The 18,306-nt window shown below is 50.3% G+C and overlaps 1 pseudogene; it reads left to right on the top strand.

The window, feature by feature from the left end:
- Window positions 1-18,306, top strand: part of LOC146862076 (alcohol dehydrogenase class-3-like) — a 182,776-nt pseudogene that overhangs the window by 125,655 nt on the left and 38,815 nt on the right.

Raw genomic sequence — 18,306 nt, 5'->3', positions numbered from 1 at the left:
CGATTTGGAGTTGCTGGACTCCCTTTCCAAACTAACAACCTGAAGGTAGACATAAGCATAAAGCTCAAACATATGTTCCAAATAGTTGCATGCCATGAATGGTACAGGAAAGGGCAGCTGCAATGGACTAAATTATTAAAGCATCTGGACCTGGCAGTATGGCAGCCTGTTTAGTGCCCACATTAGCAGGCTCTCAGTCAGTGATAGGTGTGGGTCTTGCACCTGCCCTCCATTGATCTGTCAGACAACCTGTCACCTGTAATCATAATCTGTGGTGAACTTGGCGTGATTAGCTGGGTGAACATGGTGTGGGCAAATAATGCAGTTTAAAAAGCGGCCTGAGAGGCATAGCTGCGAGCGTCAAGATGACTGTCGCACTCTGAGTGTTCTGGACCACTCTGTCATCCGCTTGCATTCTCGCCGATCACAGAAGTAGTGGATACCCCAAACCACCCCTGTACACTGATGATTGCCTTGCTGGAATCCTGTTACTGGCGGCCACCGCTATTGTCTCCTGTGGCCACACACGATGGTGGCCCGCTAGGAATGCCGTGTCTGGGGTCCATGATCCGAGGCCGCCGAAGCTCTGAGGAGGGCTTGCGCCGGTAGTGGAACGTTTGTGCAGCCCCATGCGGCCAACCTTCCTTTCTGTACATCATGACAAATTAAAATCCGGTGCGAGAAGACCGAGCCAGTTGCGCGTTTTAACCCACAAGCCCAGCCATTTACCACATACACGATCATACTTGGCTGGACATTCTCTCGCCTCATATACAGGCTTATCCTGCAGTGCGCACCAGTCCATCCCTCTTTGCCATTGCAACACTATTGGGTGGAGGCAGGGTTCTTCCACTAGGTCGCTATGTCTCTTTTGGCCAGCAAAATTTCAGCCTTGTGGCTAGATTTTTATTTTTTAACCATCCATTTAAATCTTCGTTGGTGAACATAAGGAATGGAAAGTTTTGTTGGGTTATATCTTGGTTAACTACAATTGAGGTTTGAATGTGGCTGACAGTAGCTGTGTTTGAATGGGAAGATTAACTTCTCACACCGTACTAGAGCGCAAGGGGCTTGGTGAAAATGTTTTCAGTAACCAGTTATTTTGTATTTATTGTTGTAGTGTCTTCAAATGACCTCCTTAGAACATTAAAAATAATTTACAAGATTCATACCCCCATTCCTACTTTGGAAGCCTCAGTTTGCCATGGGTATTCCGTTTCTTATTGTTCCCTAAATATTTTGATTTGAGTGAATCTATAGCCTCAACCTCACTTGAAAGTTAAATTGTAAACCTACTGAGGAGATGGTTGCCTTGAGGCAATAGCATCATGTCCCATCAGAGGAATATGAGGGGCTCCAGTTATAGAATTACCTCAACTTGATTCATTGTTGAAATCTTGTTAAAGTTTTTTCTGTGCACTAGTAGACCATGTACCCAGCTATTTTAAGGTTTCATTTGAGATTTTGGCTCTGAGAATCCTTGGTACTCTCATTCTTCCATATATTCAGGATGCCACCAGTATCCTAAGAGCTCCAGACCAACTGGTACAATCATTCTGCTGTTCAGTGACTAGCATAACGTTGGAGTCCTCGCAAGAGGCACCTGGGAGGCTGTCTTTTTACAGCTTATACATGTTCAGTGGTACTACTTTCCACATGTTTTGAATGGATGGTTGTTTGGTGACTCGCAGGTGGTTTGGCCAGTGAATGGCTTGGCCATGATCACACGATCAACCGGATTTGTCGAGTGCGTTCATCAACCAGAGGGGTATCCAGGTGCTTTTGTGAGGTGCAGCTACTAGAACAGCCAGGTCTTAAGTCTACTCCTGAAGTCGGTGAGGGAGTAGATGTTCGGAAGTGGATAGGGAGGTTGTTCCAGGCTTTGGCTGCGAGGTGGGAGAAGTAGCGTCCTCTGGTTCGGGTACGAAGGATGCTGAGGACTGTGGCGAGGACCACTGCGGCAGACTGCAGGTGTCGTCTGGAAGGTCAGGCGGTTGTTCAGGTATTCGGGTCCCATGTTGTGGAGGACTTTGTAGGCGTGCGTGAGCAGCTTAAAGTGGCATCTAATTTTGACTGGTACCCAGTGTAGGCTACGGATGTGGAGGGTGATGTGGGCTTGTCTGGGCAGGTCCAGGATGATTCTTGCTGCTGCGTTCTGGATTGTTTGGAGGTGCTGGAGGAGGAGGGTGGTGGTTCCGGCGTAGAGGGCGTTTCCGTAGTAAAGTTGACTGGTGATTAGGGCTTGAGTGACCTTTCCTCTGGTGTTGGTTGGAATCCATCTGAAGACTGCTTCTTGTAGTAGATTCAATTTACTTTTTGTGGTTATTTTTGCAGCCTGAACTGGCCGATCAGCCTTGGCCCAGTGCTATTTGCAACAAGATGCTTATTTAGATTGAAGGCATCATCACTTTTGGATAATGTGCCGCATTCATTGATTAAGTATATTTCTCCTCTGTTTGATTCAGTTTTCAGCTTTCTGTGCAAGGAGAGGCCTCGTATAGCAAAAATCATGATTTGATGTGCGAAATTAAGTGAGAATGCCACAAGTGGTGCAGTACTTTTAATGAGGCTTTTTTAACTCTTGTTTAGAGGCACTTTAAAAAAAATATAGCGCGTGTAATTAAATTAAGCACTGAAAAGCTTTATAGATTTCTTTTTTCTGGACAACATTATAAAAATGTCTTGTAGTAAATCTCTTCATTGCTTCCATTCTAGGCGATCGTTATTCCACTTTACATTCCACAATGCGGAGAATTTAAGTTTTGGTTAAACCCGAAAACCAACCTCTGCCAAAAGATCAGGTACATATGTTACTTTTTTGAATCCCAAGCGGACATGTGCTTTATTGTGTTTATCATTACAACTGTGGCACCTTGCTTTATGTACACAAACCAGATGACCTTTTATCCATCTTTTCAAGTAGCTCCTGTAGTTTTTGCTTTTTCTCCTGTTCGTTTTCCCCAAATCCTACAATATATTATGTATGTGTATGGTAATTCTATAGCACAAACCTAGCAAGCAGGCAGCGGAGCACTGTAAATGGCCAAAGGCAATCCTAAAGTAAACAAGTAATCTGAGTGGAACTCTGGTTGTGGACGGTTAATTCATTGTGATTTACTGTTCATTAAACAGTTGAGTCTGCAACTCTTTCCTAAATTGAAGGAAGGGGAGAGGATGTGGCCTAACTGCTAGGACGGTTGACCTCGAAGCTGGGGAACCGGGTTAGAGGCTCGGCAGGGACTCCACTTCCTGTGATCCTGGACAAATCCCTCAATTTCCTCATGCCTAACAAAAATTAATGTGTCTAATGCAACTGGTGCTCATGTAAAGGGCTTTGATACCTTTGGGTCGAGCTGGCGCTATGTAAATGCTCCCTCCCCCCCCCAAAAAAAAAGTATTGCTAGGGTGGTCCTGATGGACACTGGGATGGGCTCGAGATCCTTGGACCCTTGGACATAGATGGAAAAGGCCTGTTGTCTTGTATTTTTTTTTTTACTTCTTAGTCTGCACTCTGATGGTGTCCTTGCTTCGTGTCTGCCAAGAACCACCAGAGATGGTGAGCTGGCCTTCCAGATAAGCAGCGGAGCTGGTTGTGATGGTTTTGTAAACGATGCAGCAGGTTTTGAAGGTGGTGCTGGCCGGCAAGAGGAGCCAATGGAGTTCCATCAAGATGGGGGTGATGTGATCAGATTACTTCAGTCTCTGGATGATACATGTTGTGGCATGTAGCATGCCCCTAAGGTTTGCCAGTGTGGCGTCTTGGAGACCATTGAGTAGGGCTTTCACACCTTCCAGAAGTGAGAGTACAAAGGCTTGAGCACTATCCATACAAATTGAATCAGTTATGTGACCACCTACTATGTGTGATCGCTTCATACACCAAGCGGTAAGTATGCTTTTCATTTAATCACAACTAAACATATAATGTGTATTTTGCATGTTGGACAGTAATCCACAGAACAAAACCTCACACCCAGACTCTGGATGTAACTTGTTCATTATGCTGTTGTTCATCGTCCAACCACATGTTCATTTTATAGCCACAGACTTAACGGCTAACCTCTTGTGTTTATTCAGCCATTCTAGCAAAACACACAAGATGATGGACGGAATGTTGCACATTGGCAAAACATTCACCCCGTCACAGATCTGGGTTTAATCCATCGTTACTTTGCTCACCACACCACCCCAGTTCAGACATGGCCATATGCAAATCAGTCTTGACCCTGTGCCTCCTGGGATCAGTCCAGCCCGAACTACCAAGCCATGTCTTCCCTGGACCGGAATCAAGCATCCTTGGACCGGTTTCTGGGTTTTACCCCTCTTCAGCCAGGATAGCTTGACTCCAGTGGCGTAGTGAGCACGGGACCCACGTCTGGGCATACCCTTCCCACATAGGGCTAACAGCAAAACACACAAGATGATGGATGGAATGTTGCACATTGGCAAAACATTCACCCCCAGTCACAGATCTGGGTTTAATCCATCGTTATTTTTCTCACCACACCACTCCAGTTCAGACATGGCCATATACAAATCAGTCTTGACACTGTGCCTCATGGGAACAGTCCATCCCGAACTGCCAAGACATGTCTTCCCTGAACTGAAAGCATGGGAGCCCCGCACTGCTATCTGCCGCTCTTCACCTGGGACCCGTGAATTCAGCTCCAACACTTCCTCTCTGGCGCCGGGCTCCCTCTTCACCACGGGAGCCCCGGAAGGGGAACGGCACTGCCTGCACCGGCCGCACGCGTCTCCACTGGACACGCGAAAGTTGCAGGTACCACGCATGCGCTGGCAGCCCTCGCCCTCCCACTATGTGGTGCTGCGTTCTGTTTTGCTTGTTTTATGAAGTGAGTGAGGTTGTGTGCTTTCCTAGTCTGGGGGTGGTGTCACGAGGTGAGTCTCTTCTGGGCTGCCTCATGAGGTGAGTGGGCTTGTGTGCTTTAGTCTCGTCTGGAGGTGTTGTCAGGAGGTGAGTGGTGTTGTGTGATTGTGTTGTGTGATTGTTTCTGGAGATTGTGTGAGGAGGTGAGCGGGGCTGTGTAATTCTCTCGCATGGGGGTTGTTTGCTTTAATTTCGTCTGGGAGTTGAGTCATGGGGTGAGTGGTGTTGTGTGATTCTCGTCTGGGGTTTGTCACGAAGTGAGTGGGGATGTGTTGTGTGCTTGTTTCGTCTGGGGTTTGTGAGGGGGGTTGTGTTGTCTCCAGCTTTACCCGCCAGCCTCACACTCTCTCTTTTCGTGTTGTTTCTGCTGTATTTTGGTTTGTCATGGTGAGGGCCTGTGTGGCCCCAGGGCCCTCCAGGTGTCCCCTGTCAGGTGTGACAGTTACTAAACCCACTCATGTCACCATATGCTGGTAGCGGCAGCCCTGCATGCATAGGTAAATAATGGGACAAGATGCACTACAAGTACCAGCATGCAATTGAACAAAGATGTCAGACCTGTCAGAAGGTTCCGTTTCGAAACAAGCCAGTCTGGGAGCTATGGGGTTTAGGGTGATACAAGTGGTGACTAGAAGGGCAGACTGAAAACCAGGCTGTAAATATTGTGTAACCTGGCATACATTTACTGGCAATCACTCTAAATGTAACATAACACGGATGCCGCATAACTTCACCATATAAAATTAGCCCCTCCTGGCTTTTCTGCTGCTGTGGTTAATAGTAACAGACTGATGCAATTGGAATCGCTTTTTGAAAACACAGAGGCCCACGGAGCCTTTAAAAGCGGGCCTTGGTAATGTGTCTTAATTGTGTGCACCAAATCTGGGGAGCACGGGCTCGTCGCGGAGTGTTGAAAAGGAAAAAAGGGGAAACAGAGGAAAATAATCTTTTGTCTGCGTTTGAAAATGTTTGATGCTCAGAAAAGCCCTTGGCCAGAGCAGGCTCGTGCCCATGGTCTGATACGATCCTTTTGTGAATTTAAAACTAACTATACTGTTTCTTCCGATTGTCTTGGGTTGGTGGTGGGTAGGGCACGGGGTGTGAAATGTGTAAACTAACACGAGATCACTTACATGATGACATTGCAAATGCATTTTGTGTATATTTGTGACGCAGTCTATGTCCAGAACCCAGTAGAATGAGACCATCACTTCCAGGTTGTCATAAGGAGATTTTTCAGTGACTGTACAGGCGACGTCACATTGGCACTGATATCGGAATGACTTGGTTCGAGGCATGTGGGCTGCTGAATTCATATCTGTGCATAGATCGCCGCCTAGTGTTGGGTCCGGATGTTTGCACGTTGTTGTCCTGGAAGAGTCTTCGAAGTATCCTTGGATAGGTGACTCCTCCCCTGGACTACAGTGCGCATGGGCATCCTCTCCATCCTCAGATTGTTTTTTTCCGCCATTGGGTTCGGATGTGCTATCTTAGCTCAAGTTAGGAAAAAATTTTGTCGAGGCCACAAGGCCTTTAGTTCGCGTCGGTACTGTTTATCGATCGGTTTTCGATACTCTCTGTTAGTTTACTAACTTTCAGCACCGACTTTGTTCGCATTTACCTGTCCATCAACTACTTCGACGATGGAATCGAGGACGCCATTCAAGAGGTGTCCGGTATGTAATGCGAAGTACCCACACATCGACGTCCATCCGGTGTGCAACAAATGCCTTTCGCCGGACCACGACGAGTCGACATGTATGGCCTGTGCCCGGTTCCGTTCAAAGAAGACTCTGCGGAATCGTCGAGCGGCGCGGCTCGAAGCGCAGCACGCGGCACCGGCCCCAGCTGACATCTTCGACGACGCGGACGACGTCGAAGAAGTAGAAGTCTTACCCTCCAGTCCCGTTTCCGACCAAGAACCCGGATCGGACGAGGCCGACGAGTCACTCTTCCACAGAGGTGAAGACGACACCGAGGTAGGAGACGACGAGGAGGCCTTAGGGGCCGAAGAGAGTAGCTCCGATGATGAACAAGGCCTACCTGTTCAAACCGAGAATTCACCAGTGTCACAGACTATGGCTCCGGTCGAGGGATCGCCTTCGGGCCTTACCCGAGACCTATCACGCAGTCCTTCGGCCCCGCCCTCGGGCCCGGCCTCGGACGTTCAGCGGCAGCCATTACCGCTTAAGCCAGCTGGTTTCCCTTCCACGAAACCGAAACCGAAAGCTGCTCAGGTTCCTACGAAACCGAAACTGAAAGTGGCGCTAGTCGGATCGAGGCCTTCAACACCTTCGACGCCGGCGCACCGTGTCGGCACCGACCGCACCAAGGGGGACTTCGGTGCCGAACTCGAGACGGGCGACATGGGAGTCGACAAACGGAAGAAGGCCATCGGCGCCGAAAAACCTGCTCGGTTACCGGCGTCGACGCCACCGACACCGAGGGCCGTCCCGCCTGCTACGCCTCGCAGCACTCCCTCGACGACACCGAAACCTTACGTGTCGAAGACGTCGACGGTGATCTCCGCACCTCGGCTCGATGCACCACGGGCGCAGAAGATATCTGCAGCCGCCTCGACGACCCTGGCGGGGGCCACGACCTCTAAGGCGCCCCGAGTACGGCCTGGCGCAATGCCAGGCTGCAAAACCAAGACTGCCCTCCAGGACCAGTCGGGTTCGATCGATCCAGCGGTTTCGTCGGTGCCGACCAGCATTACCTTCGGCTTGCCTCCATCCACAATCCCGAAGGCGTTTCAACTCAGGACACAGGCCACCAAAACTGCGGTTACGCCTGTCGAGCCGTCTCCGTCACGCGTCATCGACGCCGACACTGGCAGGATGATTCTCCACGACCGAAGGATAACTTCGGAACCGCCATTGGAACCTTTCAGGATCCCGCTAAAGAGGAAGCTGCCTGTGGATACGGAACCTCTCCTGTATGAACCCTTTCATTCACCCTACCAGGATCCACACCGGGCCTCCCCCACACGCTCCGACACGGATGCATTGGAGGACTACATGGGTGAACAAGTCCCCTACCATGTGGACACGGACCCTGATGACCAGCAGGACCCTGACCAAACTTGGGGCGACCCTGCAGACCCCAGTGCACCTCTTGATGCACAGGACCCACAACTATATGGGGCAAAAACGTCACCCACAGAGGATACTGCGGCGTTCAACGCTCTGATTGAACGGGCGGCGAACAACCATGATGTACAGCTTCACTCTGATATCATCGAAGATGACTTTCTAATGGACACCTTTGCATCCTCAGAAAGACATGTAAAGACTCTGCCAATGTTGAAGGGGGTCCTTAAGCCAGCCACTGACATTTTCAGGGAACCCACCAGGGCACGAGTGATAAACCCCAGGATCGATAAGAAATACAGATCAGCACCTGGAGATCCTACTTACATCCGAGGACAATTACCACTCGACTCCATCGTTGTGGCGAATGCCCGCAAGAGGGCACACTCGCAGACAACGGGTGACGCTCCTCCCCCGGACAAGGAGTCCAAGGTGCTGGAGACCTCCGGCAAGCGAGTTGCCGCACAAGCTGCAAGCATATGGCGCATAGCTAACACTCAAGCGCTCCTCGCTCGCTACGATAGGGCGCACTATGACACAATGGAGCAACTCCTTCAACACCTCCCTGACCCCTACAAAGAAGGTGCAGAAATCCTTATCAGAGAGGGACAGCTACTCACAAATGCTGCCATCAAATGTGCACTAGACGCTGCTGACACGGCTGCCAGGGCCATCAACACTAGCGTCATCCTACGACGTCACGCCTGGCTACGTATCTCAGGATTCAAGCCTGAGGTACAAAACAATATCCTTAATCAGCCCGTCAACCCCGACTTTTTGTTCGGGCCTGAGGTTGACGCCACCCTCGAGAAGATAAAAAAGGACACGGACACTGCAAAGTCCATGGGCGCCCTACAAACTCAGTCCTTTCGGAGCGGCTCCTTTCGTCGCCCCGGAAACAAGGGAGCAGGCAGAGGACAGGGGTCACAACAAACATATAACAAGGGTAATACGCAGACCACCTACGATAAGAACACCCGAGGTGGCTATCGTGGCTCCAGTACCAAGGGCAGAGGACGTGGCTACGGCAACACCAGGTCCTCCCCCAAGAACAAGCAGTGATGCCCTCTCCCTTCCTCCCGACCACATAACACCTGTCGGGGGAAGGCTACAACGGTTCCTGTCCACGTGGAACTCCATCACCACGGACAGGTGGGTCAAAGATATTATAAAATACGGTTACTGTCTGGAGTTAACTTCCACTCCACCCACAATACCACCAAGAAACCGTCCTATGTCCTCAGAGCACTTGACGCTCTTACAGCAAGAGGTAGAAAGTATGCTTCTAAAAGGCGCTATCGAGGTCGTACCCGTCCACGAGCGGGGCACGGGGGTTTACTCCCTCTACTTCTTAATTCCAAAAAAGGACGGGTCGCTCAGGCCTATATTAGACCTGAGACCCCTGAACCAGTACATTCTTTCGGAGCACTTTCACATGCTCACTCTACAGCAAGTCCTTCCGCTCCTCCAGCAGGGAGACTTCCTAGCATCACTGGACCTCAAGGATGCGTATTTTCACATACCCATCCACCCCTCACACAAAAAATACCTCAGGTTCACTGTTCAGGGGCAGCACTATCAGTTCAAAGTCCTTCCCTTCGGCGTGACAACAGCGCCCAGGGTTTTCACAAAGTGCCTAGCTACGGTGGCGGCACATTTACGGAGACAGCACATACACGTCTACCCCTACCTAGACGACTGGCTCGTTCAAGCGAGATCAGCCCAGCAATGTGCAAGCCACGTGTCCCGTACCATTCACCTTCTTCACAGTCTGGGATTCTCACTAAATTACCCAAAGTCTCATCTCCAGCCCGCACACGTACAACAGTACCTAGGTGCGACTATAGACACTCTGGCGGCCACAGCTCAGCCAAATTTAGTGAGGATCAACGGCATACAAGCGCTGATCTCCAAGTTCAGACCCAACCACTCGCTTCCAGCGCGAGTGTTTATGCAGTTGATAGGCATGATGGCCTCCTGCATCTTCATAGTCCCGCACGCGAGATTACATATGCGCCCACTTCAGGAGTGCCTAGCACGTCAGTGGAATCAGGCTCAAGGACAGTTGAAAGACCTAGTGTTGGTGAGCGGTCGGGCATACAACTCTCTGCATTGGTGGAATCCACAAAACCTTTGCAAGGGCCGACCGTTCCGAGAGCCTGTTCCACAAATAGTACTGACAGCGGACGCGTCTCTCCAGGGATGGGGAGCTCATGTACTCCACTACACAGTGCAGGGACTATGGACGACACAACAGAGGAAGATGCACATCAACCTTCTGGAACTGATGGCAATCTTCCTGGCCATGAAGGCTTTCAAAGTACATCTGTGCAACAAGGTCGTGTTGATCCGGACGGACAACATGACCGCAATGTACTACATACAGAAGCAGGGAGGGACACACTCTCCACAGTTGTCTCATCTGGCTCAGAGCATGTGGAAGTGGGCCATTCAGAGGAACATGTTCCTCATGGCGGAACACCTCCCCGGCAAGGACAACCAGATGGCGGATCTGCTCAGCAGACACAGCCACCAGATGCACGAGTGGGAGTTACACCCATCGGTACTCCAACCGTACTTCCAGCAGTGGGGTCACCCAGAAATAGACCTATTCGCGACAAGCGAAAACGCAAAATGCCAAAGCTTCGCCGCCAGATTCCCACACCCGCAGTCGCAGGGCAATGCGATATGGATGAACTGGTCCGGCAAATTTGCGTACGCTTTTCCCCCAGCACCGTTGATACCGCTGGTGGCTCGCAAACTCCGACAACACTCCCTGACACTCGTCCTAGTTGCTCCCACGTGGGCACGCCAGCCGTGGTACACCACCTTCCTCGAACTTTCCGTGGTACCGCATCAAAGGCTGCGGATCAAACCCGCGCATTTGACGCAGAACCATGGAGAGGTTCAGCACCCAGATCCGCAACAGCTGAACCTGGCGATCTGGCTCCTGAAGTCCTAGAGTTTGGCTATCTCAATCTGCCACCTGACTGTATGGACATCATCAAGGAGGCCAGGAGACCCACTACAAGAGCTTGCTATGCAGCCAAATGGAAACGGTTCGTCATTTATTGCGGTAATAATGACATTAACCCGCTGGACGCATCCATCCACAACATCATATGTTACCTCTTACACCTATACCGATGCAATCTGGCGTACACCTCTATACGTGTCCATTTGACCGCAATATCAGCCTATCTGCAAACCAGGCAGCACCTCTCTCTCTTCAGAGTGCCTGCCATCAAAGCATTCTTGGAAGGACTCAAACGAGTCATTCCACCTAGTCACCCACCGGCTCCAATGTGGAACCTCAACTTGGTCCTCACACGCCTGATGGGTCCACCCTTTGAACCTCTACACTCATGCGAGATTCAATTCCTTACCTGGAAAGTAGCCTTCCTGGTAGCGATCACTTCCCTAAGAAGAGTTAGTGAACTCCAGGCACTAACCGTTCAAGAGCCATTTATTCAGGTTCACGCCAACAGGGTCGTACTACGTACCAACCCCAAATTCATGCCCAAGGTAATATCGCAGTTCCACATGAACCAGACTATTGAACTGCCCGTTTTCTTCCAAAACCCACAAACTGTTGCAGAGAGGGCATTACATACACTAGATGTACGGAGGGCCCTCATGTACTACATCGACAGGACTAAACCCTTCAGGAAGACAAAACAACTGTTCGTTGCCTTTGCCCCACACCACAAAGGTAACGCCATCTCCAAAGCAGGGATAGCCAGATGGATAGTTAAGTGTATTCAAATCTGTTATCAAAAGGCAAAACGCACATTAACTATTCCACCACGAGCCCACTCAACACGCAAGTTGGGGGCTTCCATGGCCTTCCTAGGAAATATTCCCCTGCATGATATATGCAGAGCAGCCACATGGTCCACTACACACACATTTACAAAACACTATTGCGTAGATGTGCAGTCAAAACAGCAGGCAGCTGTAGGACAGGCTGTTCTCAAAACACTTTTTCAGACCGCTGCAGCTGGCACGGGTAGCCGCCGCCAATAGAGGGCACTGCTATGTATTCTATGCACAGATATGAATTCAGCAGCCCACATGCCTCGAACTGAATATGCTACTTACCAGTATGCATCTGTTCTTGGCATGTAGGGCTGCTGACATTCATATCGCCCTCCCTCCTCCCCGGCGCCTGTCGCAGCTGCAGCTCTCAGAATTATTGCAAGCATGGTCATCACTTTCTGTATCTACTCCATCACTGCCACAATGGCGAAAAACAATCTGAGGATGGAGAGGATGCCCATGCGCACTGTAGTCCAGGGGAGGAGTCACCTATCCAAGGATACTTCGAAGACTCTTCCAGGACAACAACGTGCAAACATCCGGACCCAACACTAGGCGGCGATCTATGCACAGATATGAATGTCAGCAGCCCTACATGCCAAGAACAGATGCATACTGGTAAGTAGCATATTCATTATCATACGTCGCTTTGCTGTGACGTTACAAAGAGCTAATGTGTGCAATAATATATACTGTATACTTTTTAGAAAAGAAAAACAATATAAAAAACAATGTCATTTACAATGCTAATAGCTCAAAACAATGTCACTGCAAGACCTATTGCGTTGTAAATGCTTGTTAAATAGGGATTCCAAATTTGCAATGCTGTCCATAAACTTTCTTTGCAAAGTACATCCTCACCCGTTACAAGCTCCATGTAATTGTTCCTTATCTAGTTTGAAGAATGTTAAACTCTATATTTTCACCCAGACTGCAGCCTGTTTTTGTTCTATTTGAGCATGCTGCATAGTTTTCTTTCTAGACTGTTTTCTGAATTATCGAGGTTTCATCTCACCCAGCCCATTTTGTCAAGTGGACCTTCATCACTACTATGCAAACCGTGTACCTCTATCTTGATCATGTACACAATAGCCATTATGAAATTGTACAGCTCTTCCCAGCTCTAGTGAGGCTGTTAGACATTTCATACAGAGGGAGAAGATGGCTGATTCTCTCTTGCTTACCATCTTTGGAAAGTTGTTACAGCATTAAGAGCAACTAGTTAACGTAACATCTGTTTCAGATGCATTTTGCTACTTATGATTGTGATGATCCCTGTGAGAAGTTGGCCTGGTATATGCTGGTCACTAGTTACAGTGGCCACCTTGCACCAGTACAATTCGACTCTTATGGTAGTAGGTTTAAGACCACCTTTTAAAGAAAGCTATCCTAGTGGTAGCTGTGGAGAGCAGCCTTCAGGCTAAGTCTTTAGAGGAATGTAAAGCAGCTTGTTTTACCTTCTAATCTCTTGAATCACTAAAAGAAAGGACACCACATAGGTGTATATATATAAAATATATATGTATTTATAACTAGACACACTACTAATCTTTGAGATTAGAAGTCAAGGACATATGCACAAATCAACATTTCACAACAAGTTGAGCACAAATATGGCTGGGGCCCTGGGGCGTACCAGACCATATACTAAAAAAGACTTAAGAATATCGACTTGCGAGGGGACAAGGCCTATGGCCTTCAGAAGCGCTGGGGCCTTACTAATCCACCCAAGGGAGGTAAGTAAAGGACCCACGGGAGACGCATGCTGTGTGAGAACACAGCCACAGATCCCAATAGACTTCAATGGAGCAAGTTGCGGTTGGAATGTTAACGTTTTAGGATACTTCGGGAGAGTCTACAACAAGTCACTTACAGGGTAAGTAGTTCTAGAGCTAACGCACACAGCAGCACCGTAGTGCTGGAGTTACCTAACCCAGGGAAGCGGGTGCATAGGTGTCTGTTGGTGTCGGGTCACGGTGTCGTTTTCAATGGGAGCCAAAGAAGACTTGCTGCTTGTAAAGACAGGAGAAGTGTCCGCTGGAATCCAAGGCTGGATTCAGAAGAAAGAAGACCTGAAAGCAGAGGGGACAGTGTTCAAAGTCACTTGGCAGTGACCCGGGGCAAGGAAGATGGATGCCCACAGTCGTCGGGTGATTTCAGGTGACCACGGGTGTCTTGACTGTTCAGCCACGAGGTCCAGGAGGCGTCGACGACGACCAGGAGCTGGATTCGGCGTGTCCCACGAAGTCTGCAGCTTACTGCGGTGTCTGCGACCAGATTGAAGCCAACAAACCTTGGCAACAGCAAGTCTTGTGGAAAGTGTAAAAAGTCAGCGGTGCAGACCAGTAAGGTCTGAGGGACTCACCCAGCGAGAGTAAGTCAGGGCAGGCCTGGAGCAACCAGGGGAGCCCTTTGGATCTGTGTAAAAGTCTTCTGGGGACCCACAAGCCAGCCGGCATGGGATCGCGAAGACTCCTCGGGTGTTTCACTCACCAGGAGCCCTCGGTCACTCGGGACGAGGTAGGCCTCTGATCTTCGGAGGGAATCCTGCTGGAGGCTTGGACCACACGTGGTCCAATGCACACGTTCGTAGAACGTCGTGAAGGGGTTGCACTCAAATAGTGCCCGGTACCCAGGTATTGCAGTTCCTCGTCACTCGTGGGGTCCACTTGCCTCCGCGTCGCTGGGGACTCACGATGGCCTTGGTGATGTCAGGAAATCCACTTCCGGGGCTGCAGGGACTTCGGACTCCAGCTGGAAAGTTTGCAACCGTTGATTCAAAGTTTTGGTGCCTGCCAAGCAGGGGAGTCACTCCTTGACTCCAAGGGAGATTCTTCAGTCTTCCAGAGGTAGTGGAATGTCGAAGGTCCAGGATTCTTCTTCAGAGCGTCGTCCAGGGATATCTTGTTTGCAATGGCAAGGGTTCCCTAAGCTATACTACAAGGAAGGGAGGGACTAGCTTTATGACCCCACCTAGGGGAGGGTCAGGGGAGTGGGTGGCTACACCCACTTCCCTTTGTCCAGTTTCGCGCCAGAGCAGGGGCTGGTAGCCCCTAAACCGGTTTGAGCTGGCATATGCACAGAGGAGCCTACTGCTCCCCCAGTGCAGGACTTCAAAGCACTCTAGGAGTGCACCCACCCAGCCCCAATACACTAAATCCTGTCTGGAAGGTGGTTACACCTCCCTGTGACAGGATTCCTATTGTCGGGCCTCCTCCACTGCGTGTTTCGGTCAGCAGCAGGAGGGCAGCCCAGTGTCTGTGCTGGTGGCATCCATTTTGTGATGCCAGGGCTCTTCGGGATTCTATCGTGTTTCCATAGTGGGGACATTTCTATCCCTCTAGAAGGGTGGGATCATACTCCCATAACAGTTTTTTTTTCCTTCTAAAACAATTGTATAACTGAGAAAGAACTAGGGAAGGGAAACCACTATCATCGAAGTGTGTGCTAGGGGATGTGCGCCGTGACAGACCGTGTTAGAATACGCCGCAGGGATGGGGGCTGGGGGTGGACCGGGGACGCCGCTGCTTATGTGATCACGTTGTATCTACTATGGTAGGCCTAGACTCCGCCCCAGTGCTAGGGGCGCACCTGGTCAGTGCGAAGGATAAATGTAATCCATTAAGTGTTGTGGTTAGAGTATCAGAGTCCGTGGGAGCGATCACCTTCTGAAACGGGATTTAAGGGGGGGGGGGCCTTGGGCGGTGGTGGTGGCGTCAAGCATGTATGTGGGTGGCCAGGCTTGGGTGAATTGAAAGAGTATTTGGGTCCATTCCATTGCAAGTGGGCACTTTCTCTGCCCCCGCGTTTCCTCCTCTCTAATTGCTTCCTCCGCTGCTGCCCATTTCCTCACCGCCCCAGCCCATGCCTCTCTAGATGGCCCTTGGGGGTCTCGCCATTTCATGGCGATGGCCCGTTTAGCTAGCAACAATGTGAGGGAAGCAAAGCGGGTGTGGGCTTTGAGCAGCTTAAGTTTGCGGAACAGTCCCAGGGCCACCGCCTCCCAGGAGCACAGGTCTGGGAGCTTGGTTATCGCAGTGATAGATGTTAGGACGGCCGTCCAATACGGACCCAGTGACGGGCAGCTCCAGAACATATGCTGGAGCCGGGCATCCGGGGATCTGCATCGGGGGCACCAGAAAGGTACATCCGGGTAAAAACGTTGAAGGCGTGCAGGGGTCTGATACGCCCTATGTAAGATATTATATTGGACGTTTTTGAAGCGCGCATTGCGGGATACCTTTTTGGGGAACTCGAGGGCTTTCTCCCATTCTGTATCATGCAATTGTCTCCCGATGTCCTCCTCTCATTGGGATCGAAGGGCGACCATTGGTTGATTAAGAAGTTGTCTAATGGCCTTGTACAACCAACGGACGAGGTGGCGACCGGAGCCCATGTGGAGGATCGCATGGATGACCGGGTGCGTCTCCGGCTCCCCTTTGGAGAGGTCCGCATAGGGCTGGAAGTGTGCTATCAATAGCCTGTGGAGTAGGAACTGCCCCGGCGGCAGACCATACAAGTCCGTGAGGTGAGTAAAGGGCGCAAGCTGGCTTTCTGTAAATAGCGCCTCGGCCTCCGTGATGTCGCACGCGGTCCAGGGGCCAAGCTGGGCCGACGGGAAATAGTTCTCCTGACATGGCCAGCCAACCAGGGGTAGCTTGGGAGAGTAGGCCGGCGTGTCGGGCGCCTTTCGGTGAATCCACAACATACAGCATCTGGTCACGGAGGCCTGAAGTGGGTAGGTGCGTCGCGGTTTGGAGCCTGGGAGTAGCAGTCGGCACAATTCCGGTACGGGGACCTGGCCCTGCTGCGTATAGGTTTCTCCCATGTGGTGGCCAGCTGTCTAGTACGACAGCCATTGGAGCTGCGCCGCCAGAAAGTAGGATTCAAAGGCTGGGGCCCCTAGGCCTCCTTCCGTGGTGGGCAACTGCAGTGTACTTAAGGCGATCCGAGGCCGGCCAGTTCCCCAGATAAGGGAACGTAGGAGTGTATCCAGGTCCCGAAAAAAGGCTTGAGGTGGGATCACCGGTAGGTTGGCGAAGTAATAGGGAAGGCGGGGGACCAGTATCATCTTTGCAAGCGCCACTCTACCTATGGGCGCTAGCGGGAGGGCTGTCCAGAATCGCACCGCCGATCTGATCCCAGCCAACAGCGCGCGATGATTGCCATCAAACAGGTCGGCTGGGGAGTGATATAGCCGTACCCCCAAGTATCGGGGGGGGCTGCGGCGCCCACCAACAGCGTTTTCTCGCCGAGGCGGACATCTCGCAGCTGGGACCCCGGGTGAAGAGGTTACACGATGGACTTGTCCCAGTTAACTCGCAACCCGGAGGCCGCTGCGAAGTCCTGCAGCGCCGACCAAAACGCAGTAAGGTCAACTGTGGCATCTCGGATGTAGAGGAGCAGATCATCCGCGTACAGGGAGACGCTGCGTATCGTAGCTGTGTATCGTACCTGCTATCTGTATGCCCCAGTCAACTCCACCCCCCCCCCCGCAGACGTATGGCAAGAGGTTCCATTGCCATCGCGAAGATTAGGGGGGGAAAGGGGGCAGCCCTGTCTGGTCCCGCGCTCGACCTGCAGTGGCGCGGAGATCTATTGCCCTATCCTGACGCGAGTGGTAAGATAAGTATAGAGAAGTTGGGTATATCTAAGCAAATTGGGACCAATCCCCGCTCTCCGAAGAACTGCAAAGAGATATGGCCATGTGAGAGTGTCAAATGCCTTTTCAAGGTCCAAGATCAGGCACGCTGCGTTAGGATATCTAATGTAAGACAATTGTTGAGAGAAATTGGATATGCAGACTGTTGGGAATCCCAGTTGCCTCCTTCAAAATTGGATCTCAAGAAGGCCTACTGGAGATGGGTCAAAGAGAGTTAAGAAATCCTAATGTGGAAAAGTTGACTGAGTCTTATTTTGAGCACAAGACACTTTGTAAATTAGAACCATATCTTGATTTTATTCAGATTCCATTAGATAGGTCATTGTATATGAGATTCAGACTAGGAACCTTACCTCTTAACTCCGTTACGGATGGTTGGAAGGGTCACACACGCACTTTAACTGGTTGCCCAAAGCTGTACATCCCCGATGGAGTCTATTCCCCACTTTCTTTTTGCCTGTCATACCTACACAAGAGCGAGATCAAAGTGGCTGAGACCAATTTGCAGAATTCTGGGCTCAAGAGATTATGTAACTGTGTTGCGTATTTTAAAAACGGATACATCATCTTATTGTAGTATGTGGATTGGCCAAGTACCTGGGTTGTGCTTGGCTGTTGAGGAAAAAAAAACTTGCTACTCTTGTGCACTGAAATGCTGTTGAGCCCCAGCAACATAATCCTTATTACCCTTCTTCTACCAGTCCTTTTATAATTAATTTTTGTTTTATTGTACATAGTATTAGATCATGTGATGTAGTGTATTTTAGACACACTTATGATCAATTCTTTTTATTCTTAAAATGTCTTACTTGATCCTTTTTAACTTCTATTGTATGTTGTGCTTT

The sequence above is a fragment of the Triturus cristatus genome, chromosome 2_2 (assembly GCF_964204655.1).
Source record: "Triturus cristatus chromosome 2_2, aTriCri1.1, whole genome shotgun sequence".
Classification (NCBI taxonomy): Eukaryota; Metazoa; Chordata; class Amphibia; order Caudata; family Salamandridae; genus Triturus; species Triturus cristatus.
This window is presented reverse-complemented; position numbering and strand designations above follow the sequence as displayed.